This window comes from Dipodomys spectabilis, unplaced genomic scaffold (assembly GCF_019054845.1).
Source record: "Dipodomys spectabilis isolate Male_0828 unplaced genomic scaffold, ASM1905484v1 ptg000092l, whole genome shotgun sequence".
Lineage (NCBI taxonomy): Eukaryota > Metazoa > Chordata > Mammalia > Rodentia > Heteromyidae > Dipodomys > Dipodomys spectabilis.
The window spans coordinates 15,090,242-15,099,374 of NW_024870769.1; the positions used below are offsets into that span (position 1 = coordinate 15,090,242).

At 45.5% G+C, this 9,133-nt stretch overlaps 1 pseudogene; it reads right to left on the minus strand.

Annotated features, from left to right (window-relative positions):
* Window positions 1-2,006: 2,006 nt before the first annotated feature.
* LOC122112125 lies at window positions 2,007-8,349 on the minus strand (annotated as a pseudogene).
* Between the last annotated feature and the right edge of the window lie 784 nt (window positions 8,350-9,133).

Below are 9,133 nucleotides of genomic sequence, written 5' to 3' on the forward strand. Positions count from 1 at the left end.
CTCTGCAAATGTCCCCTGGGTGCTGGCTGGGCCAAATGGCAAGTCAGGAGCCAAACTAGATACACTCCACAACCACAACCAATTGTTCTCTGTCCAGTTCATGTTGTGGTTATGAGGAAACACTTACTGAGTTCACACCCGACCCCTTGTTCCGGTTTAAATGTCACCCCGTGTACAAGTGCCTGTGCTTGCCTGCCTCCCCCAGTCACCCACTCTTTCCTAGTGCTTCTACCCAGTACCTGCTTGAGCATGTCATACACTGCATAGGACCCTGTATCCATGCAATGCTTGAGAATCCTGAGAGCTGGTTTTAGTCATTTTCACTGCACTCTTGTAGAGATCAATTCCCTGCACATTGTGTCTAGACAGAGAACAAACTGCAAACCACTTGTCTTGGTCTCCCATTCCTGCATGGGGAACTTCTGGGAGGAGGATACCAAGTTCAAGGCTACTCTGACCTAGGCAAGAGATACTGTCTCAAATCCATGCAAGCCAACTATGAACAAAACAAAAAGGAAAAACAAGACCTGAGCTCTATATGGGGATGAGAATTTCACAAGTGCACACATAGATGAGGTGTTCTCTATTTGGAAGCCTACCCATGACAGAGTCCCTTGTGAAACACACACGGGGACACACATTCATCCACACAGACAGTGGCACACATCTGTATTCCTGCATATGGCTCCTCACATGCACGCATTGAAGTGAGATGCTGAATTCAGCTCTGCCTACCACAAGGTCTGTGTGCTAAAGAGAGGGTAGGTGAGAGGTGGGGTGTTTGCTCAGTGTCCTGTATCCTCAGCTCTCCACTCTTCTGGAGAATCAGAAAGGTTAGCAGCCTGGGATCCAAAAGAATTTGAGGCTAATATCTGGGCTCACTTGGTGGATTCATGGAGTGACCAGTGAGGGCATGGACAGCCAGTGATTTCTGCACCATGTTCACTGACGTAGAGGTGCAAAGGGCACAAAGGGATCGGGCTACTGGAATGGAATGAACACAACTCAGCTCTTAGGGCTGAGAATTTTCTGCTGCCACTGTGCATGGGGAGAGGAGTTACAGTGAGAGCAGCCTGGACGTTGAGTTTGTTGATGTGGAGAAAAGTGGAGATGGGAGGCCTTCACTTTTCAAGGAACAGGGAAGTGGACAGGTGCCTCCACCATGGGGATCCTGGCAGGGAAAGGAGAACCTTGGCATCCTTTGCCTCTAGATTCCTAGGTGTGCCCTTCCCTGTCTGCTCCTTCCCTAGGTCCACATCTCCCTTGCTCAAGAAGTCACAGTCAGGGCTGGGAAGGTGCCTCAGTGGGAGAGTGCTTGCCTTGCATGTGTGAGGCCCTGGGTTCCATTCCTCTGCACCGCCTAATCAGAGAAAGCCAGAAATAGCATTTTGGCTCAAATGGTAGAGCACTAGCCTTTAGCTGAAGAACTGAGGAGCAGCGCCCTGGCCCTGAGTTCAGGCCCCAAGACTGATTAAAAAAAAAAAAAAGATGTCACAGTCAGTGCCCAAGACTCTGATGATGGCAACTTATACTCACTGGCATTGTTCGTGCATGTAGGGCCAAGAAGGTCTATGCATTCAGCTCGACTTGGAGCCATGGCGGGGGCTTTTTCATGGGAATCAGAGGCCAGGGTATCCTTCTCTAAAGCTACCCAACAGAAGTCCATGAGGCAACACTCTGACATGGTTTCTGCTACCAAAACCAGGACCATGTTACTGGTCCTGCTGACCATGGCGCTGATCCTGCCATCTATCCTGATGACAAAGTCCCTGACTCCTCCTGCCTGCTCTGAGGAAGTGACCACTGCATGAGGGCTGCAGGCAGAATCCAGGCCTATGACATATGATTTGATGCACCTGTTCTCATTATTTTATATCATTATAGACTTTATCTTTTTAATTTCCAAAAGCTAATATACCAATGACAACTGTCCACCTCCCTGGATGGTGGAAAAACCAATGGAGCCAGAGGTATGGCAAAAGCCATGGTACTTCTTTGTACCCACCTCCAGGGTCCCATTCCCAAATCTCACTCCCACGGTTGGTAGCAGCATACTCATCCTCTTTCTCCAACATGTTTAATGGTAAGAATGGAAGCAAACAGCCGAGAACATCCAACTGTGATCCGGTGCTGATGGTACCCACCGCTTCTTCTCCTACTTCTCCAAGCAGCAGCACCTCTGCACCACCTCTGCCAGCACCAGGCAGTGCAGGATGAGCTTCCTTTCTGCAGCCAGTTCCTTCTAAAGACCTGGCCCCAGAGCTTCTGCACAAACAGATTTGACTCTTTCTGGAAACTGTTCTTGGTGACACCTCCGTTTGGTACATTCTCCAGGGATCCAGATTTCAAATGGAACCTTCAATGTCTGTTTCTTTGAAGACAGGCCATTTCTCCTCAAGCCAGATTAGCAGATTGTAAAAAGACAGGAGAAGCCTCACTTTAGACAGCGCATGGTGGGGAGCAGGTGGGGAGGCTTGCCCACCTTCTTCAGACATGGCCTCACTGTGCACTCAGCCTCCTTGCAGCTGTGGCTCAATGTGGCAGCTCAGTGACAGCAGATGTCCATCACGCCACAGGCCATCAGAATTCTTAGTGCTCTTCTCATCACATTCTCCTGACTCTCTCAACCTAAACATGCCAGAAAATACCAACAATTGGGTCCAAAGCAGACAGGGTCCTCTGTTTCCCTTCAGTTTCCCACTGAAGCTCCCATCAGAGCTCCTGAAAACCTACAAAGTAGGAAAAATATCACTTCTCCAGATTGTGACCCCTTTCTCTGGGTTGTTTCTTTCTGGATAGCAGGGAAGAGTTCTGGTGTCTGCCTGTGCAATAGTGAGAACATTTTCCTGGGTAAATTCTGTCCTAAAGGAAGGGTCTTGTCCATTCATGATCTGGGTGTTTATGGCAACTGAAGCCACCCAGTCCATTGGAGCCAGGCCTGGGCTCACTGAGGGGGCTCATCTTTGATATCACTCATGAATATTTACAAATGCAACTACTCACCAACCAGGGCACTGGCAATTCATTCTTCTCTTTGTAGGAAGCTGTCTAGCCATAGCCACACATGTGTCAGCATGTCAGCACCTGTCTGTAGGCATAGCTGAGAGGTGATTTTCGAGCAAGTCCTGAAGAACCAGACAGGGCACAGACCTGCGATCCTCCATCCACAACATCCCGAGGACCTGGATACAGATGTTCTATCACTACTTCTAAATTGGATATCTGCATGAGTTTGTCGAACAAACGGAATGCATACTGTTACAAAATTTAAACACAGCCAATAAATTAATAGGGACTGTGGTATGTGAGGACTGTGAGAAGATGCAGACAGTACCATGTGTGGTCTATACTTGTTTCTGTGTGCTTCCCGCATGGCTGGGGAGAATGCACACAGTGTGAGGACCGCAGAAAGGCAACTGGAGTGAGGACTGAAAATCCCTGGATCAGTTACTAGTTGAATAGGAAATGTTGCCTTGGTCCTTTGCTTGTGGACCTAGCGGGGGCAGTGCTGGAAACTCAGCAGTTGGGACCTAGTGTAATAGGTCACTGGGGTCATGTGTGTACCTGTACTGTGCAGCCTGCTTTGGCAGCATGAGGGAAGCAGCCTCTGCCATTGCTCACTGCTGATGAGATGATGTCTGCCTCACCACAAGCCTCTCACAACCAAGCCTGGACTGAAGAGGCCGGAAGCAAGCCAAAACACTCCTTTCCTCCTTGAAACAGTTTCTCTCGGCCACTTGTTGTAGACAAGGAAAGTCTAACAGCATCCTTGCAAAGTTTCTTAAACTTTTGTGCCTCAGTTGCCCCTTCAGGGAGTCAGTATACAGATTGAGTCAGAAAACATTTGTAAAAGGCCAGACCATTCTGGAGCAGGGTAATATATAAGGATTCCACTTCTGAGCATTTACCCAAACAAGGCCATACTAAAGCTACCAGCACAACTATGTCTATCGCAGCATTATTTACCATAGCTGAGATATGGAACCAACCCAGATATCCCTCAGTAGATGAATGGATCAAGAAAATGTGATGTGATATGTTTGTGTGTGTGTCTGTGTGTGTGTATATATAATGGAATTCTATGGTTCCATCGGAAAGAATGAAACCGCCCCATTAGTTAGGAAATGGCAAGACTTAGAAAAATTATATTAACTGAAATAAGCCAGACCCAAAGAAATATAGCTCCCATGGTTTCCCTCATTTGCAGTACTTAGTATATATCTAGGATAATTTCGTCAGATGAGCAGTTCTATAGCTATATACATGACCATAGAAGATGATGCTAGGTGAAATGAAGCCCAAGATATGGACCCAAGAGGCCTTTCTTTGTTGTAGTTTTTAATGTACTATGTGAATTTTTTGGTTTCCTTTGTATGTTCTTCCCTCTATGGTATAAACCCTGTTGTCATTGTACTTGATTTTGGTACCCTGCATCTTGTATATACATTTGTCTAATTTGGGGAGGGAAAGGGGAATAACAAAACTCTGAACCAAGGACACAGGATGACCTATTGCAACAATGATACCCAAAAGACAGTGTATTGGAAATGAACTTTACAACTGTGCTGCGGGAGAGGAGTGAGGGAAATGTGGGAGGGAAGGGACAGTAGGAGAACAACAAGGGAGTGGGTAACAATGCTTGACAAGAAATGTACTCATTCCTTACTCAAGTAACTGTAAGCCCTCTGTACAGCAGCTTTACAATAAAATAAAATTGAAAAAATTTGGAAAAGGCCAAGCCGTGCTACTCACAAGACATTGCTCCTACTGCATTTGTATAGCAGGGATTGGAGGGACAACCTCTTCTTTTTTAGACAATTTGTGTGTGTGTGTGTGTGTGTGTGTGATGGGGCTTGAACTTGGAGTGGGCACTATCCCTCAGTAATTTAGCTCAAGGTGAGCACTCTACCACTTGAGCCACAATGCCACTTCAGTTTTTCTGAGTCTCACAGAGTGTCCTGCCAGGGTTGCCTTTGAACCGCGATCCTCAGATCTCTGCCTCCTGGGTAGCTAGTATTGTAGGCGTGAGCCACCGATGCTCAGCTTTTTCTAGGAATTTTATGGGCAACCTTCATAATCACCCTGTGTCCTCATTCACTCAACTCTACTGTCCAAAGGTAAGCTAAGGAATTTTGTCCTAAGCAACAGTCATCAGTAGCTCTTAATGTGTGATGATACGCTCCAGACACATGCCATGTTTGAGCTGAGGTGTCTCATTCTAGCTTACAAAATGGGATAAACTGGAGGGAGAGAGAAAACAACTGGAAACATGCCAAAGCATTCCTCCAAGGCACCATCAGAAGCCAGGAGTGCAGTCACAGGTTAAGACAGCTCAAAGACATTGGATATAAATACACTTTAGGTAATATAAACAGTCTGATCTATCTCAAAATGTTTATCATGTCTTCAGATATGAGGCATTGCAGAATGGCAAGATGTTTCTCACACCTCCATTTCCTCATCAGTAAAGCTGGGCGCAGGGGTGCAGGCCTAGAGTCCTAGCTATTGGGGAGTTGAGGCATGAGGATCACTTGAGCCAAATAGATCAGCATCCTCCTGAGAAAACCAGTGAGAAGCCCATCTCTAAAATGAGTATACAGTCACAGTATCAGCTCCCGAGCCTGTGCTGTGGCCTTGTCTGGTCAGTGTAGGAACCTTCTCAATAAAGTTGCTTCTTTGAAAAAATAAATAAATAAAATAAAATGAGTAGGGGCTAGCTGGGAAGGTGGCTCAGTGGTAGAGCGCTTGCATGCCTGAGGCCCTGGGTTCGATTCCCCAGCACCACATAAGCAAAAAGAAAAAAGCCGGAAGTAGCGCTGTGGCTCAAGTGGTAGAGCGCTAGCCTTGAGCTGAAGAACTGAGGGACAGCGCCCAGGCCCAGAGTTCAGGCCCCACAACCGGACCCAAAAAAAAAAAGAAAAAAAGTAAAATGATTATACAAATAAATAGATAGATACTAAAGATTCTATTATTTGCCTTGGGAAACATGCTTCAATTCTGTAAGCAACAATTCACTTACTGGACAATGGAGGCCACACAAGCAGGACTGATTTCTAGCTCTGCTGCAGTGGGACAACTGGCCGTGTCCCTTGGGTTTTCTCTGTTGTCACCCTTGTGAAGAATGGACAAAGCCCAAAGTCTCCTTCTGTGCAGGTTTCTCACCACTTACCATGTGTCCTTGGTCTCCAGATGCACAGTCATTTGCATATACTGCTCCTCTTCTTGCTCTTCCAAAGTGGCAGACACCAGAGAAAGCTCACCCAACAAGGATACCAGCCTGGTCAGATGAAAGATGCCACCAAAGCTAGAAAGCCATACTGCTCTTCTTCCAGTGGGCCAGCGGTGGGGAATCACAAACTCTGTGAGGACTAGGAAGAAGAGAATGCCTGACAAAGAGCAGGACCCAGGTACATGGGAGAGCGCATGGACACAGGGACCTTGCATTACCAGGCGGCCAAATGTAGCCTCAAATAAGCAAGTCTCTTGTAGGTTTGAACTTCAATTTTGCTAGTAAAATGAGGCATGCTACTGGCAATAGCACACAATTCAGCTAAACAGTATGATGAAAAGATCTAGGCTTTAAATATAGGAAGTTTACATGTACTTAGGTAGACACACACATACAAACACATACATTTCACACGTGCACACGCATATACACACACACCTCTTCAATAAATGATTTAAAGTCACCCGGCAGCCAGGCACAGTGGAGCAAACCCGTAATATAAGCTACTTGGGACATGGAGACTGGAGGAGTATGCTTCAAGACCAGCAGTCTGGGAAAAAGTCAGTGAGGTTCTATATAAAAAAATAAGGACCTGGGGTCCCAGTACTTGCAGCCAGGAGTAGGAAGGTCACTGACTGAATCTGGCACCAGGTAAATGTTCAAGACCCTTTGAAAAACTAAATTAAAAGGTGTTGAGGCATAGCTCATGTGTAGCAGGTAGAAAGTCCTGAGTTATTTTCCTCTGCCACCAAAATTGTTAAAGTCTTCTGCAAGAGGAGAACAACGATGGTTTGCTAGCTCCTAAAACCCAGAATCTTATCAATGGCACACATGAAAACGGAAACAGAGAAACAGCAACACCTTTCAGCTAGTTCAAGAGCATCAAGTTGATGGAGTGCTAAATGTTTCCTTATATCTTCACAAAAGCACACTCTGAAGCGTGTATGAATTAGAATTTCTGCTTGATCATGAAACTGACAGCCCACTCTTGTCCTTAGCCCAAATCTTAAACAGAACTAGACTTAACACTTCATATATGTTGCATTAAATTTGTCAATCAAGTCTTATGATTCTGACATTAACACTTAAATCAATGAGCATGTTCTTGAGAAATACAAAAAGAAGTTGTAGCTGAGTGCTGGTAGCTCATGTCTAGAATCTTAGCTACTTGGGACTGAGATCTGAGAACCACAGTGTGAAGTCCTTTGGGTCAGGAAAGTCTGTGACACTCCTATCTTCAGAAACCACCATAAAGCCAGAAGTGGAACTGTGGTACATGGTGGAGTGCTAGCCCTGAGAGAAAAAGCTAAGAGAGCACCAGACCCTGAGTTCAAGCCCCAGCCTAGATACACAGAAAAATTCTAAGCAAACACACAAAAAGATTCATGGAGGCACTAGGACCTAAACGAGTATCAACCTTAGAAGCAAAATCAGCTCCCTCCAGGCTTCTCACCATCTCCTATAGTTCATCTCCTCTGAACACCTTACAGAACAGCTCCTACCACCTCCTGCCACAAACTGAATCTAACCTGGTTCTGTCACATGACTGGTGTGTGAGCTCAATGCCTGTGAGCTTCTATTGCTTTACCTGTTCTGAGGGTGGTAATTACCAATTTTACATAACCATTATGTGAGTTTCTGACACTTTCAATTGTTATCCTTCTTGTCATAAGTCTCCTACATCATTTTCAAGCATCAGGACAACGAGGCTCCATTGTTTTGAAACTCATGAGGAGATAAAGCATCTTATCACCCATTGAGGTTAAGGATCCTAAAGATCTTCTTTCTCTAATAAAAGACACTCAGGTGGTCCTGATAACCACAAGAACATCCATCCAAACACAAGAGCAGGAATTTTCTAACAGGGTCCTCTTCTACTGTTCAGGCTCAAAGAATGATTACCAAACAATAAATGATCTAATGTACAATACATGAAATACTGTGCACCCGACCAATGTTCCTCTAACTTCCGGGACAAGGAAAGGAACAGCAGACTAAAACTGACCTGTGAAGACAAGGGACCCCTTGAGCTGTTCTTTCCCCATGACTTCTTTTTTCAGGAATGCAAATTCCTCCATCAAGAGTTCTCTGTGTTCTTCCTGCAGGACTTTTCCTATCATGACAAAAAATGGGTTACATAAGCCAATTAGCAGTACTGGGTACAGCTGCACATATGAGAGGCTGTGTCAGCCTCAGGACAGGACAGGACTCATGTCCCTTACAAATATTTCTCTTAGTCAGGTCCCACTGTCTCACTACGGTAATCCAAGCTACTCAGTTGGCTGAGATTTGAGGCCTGTGCTCCAAAGCCAGCCTGGGCAGGAAAGTCAGTGAGACTCTCCTCTCCAATTAACTGCCAAAAAGATGGAAATGGAGCTGTGGTAGAGCAGTAGACTTGAGACACAAAAGCTCAAAGACAACATTCAGGGACTGGGTTCAATCCCCAGGACCAGCACAGAAACATATACTATCCTAGTCAGGTGTCTAAGCTGACCTAGACCACACCTGAACACACCTCCTTCTACGTGCCAGCTGAAGCAGACTCCAGGTCAAAGCTGAAAACAAATAAAACTCTTAAGAAAGCAGGATGGTAGCCACCTGTCTCCACAGACACCAGGAAACTGCAGAGTTGCCTGAGAGCCCACAAGTGATTAATTTGTGTTTTAGAAAGGATTCAGTGCCTGCCACACACACACACACACACACACACACACACACACACACACACACACACACATGACTTGAAGGAAGGCGTTAGACAGACTAGAGGAAGAGATAATGTATGACTCTATTAAAACTCAAGGAACAAATAAAATAAAATAAAATAAAACTGAAGGAACAATGATTCACCAATGATCGTGTCTTCAGGGTCACTGAGGAGAACATTATTTATAACTCAAATCT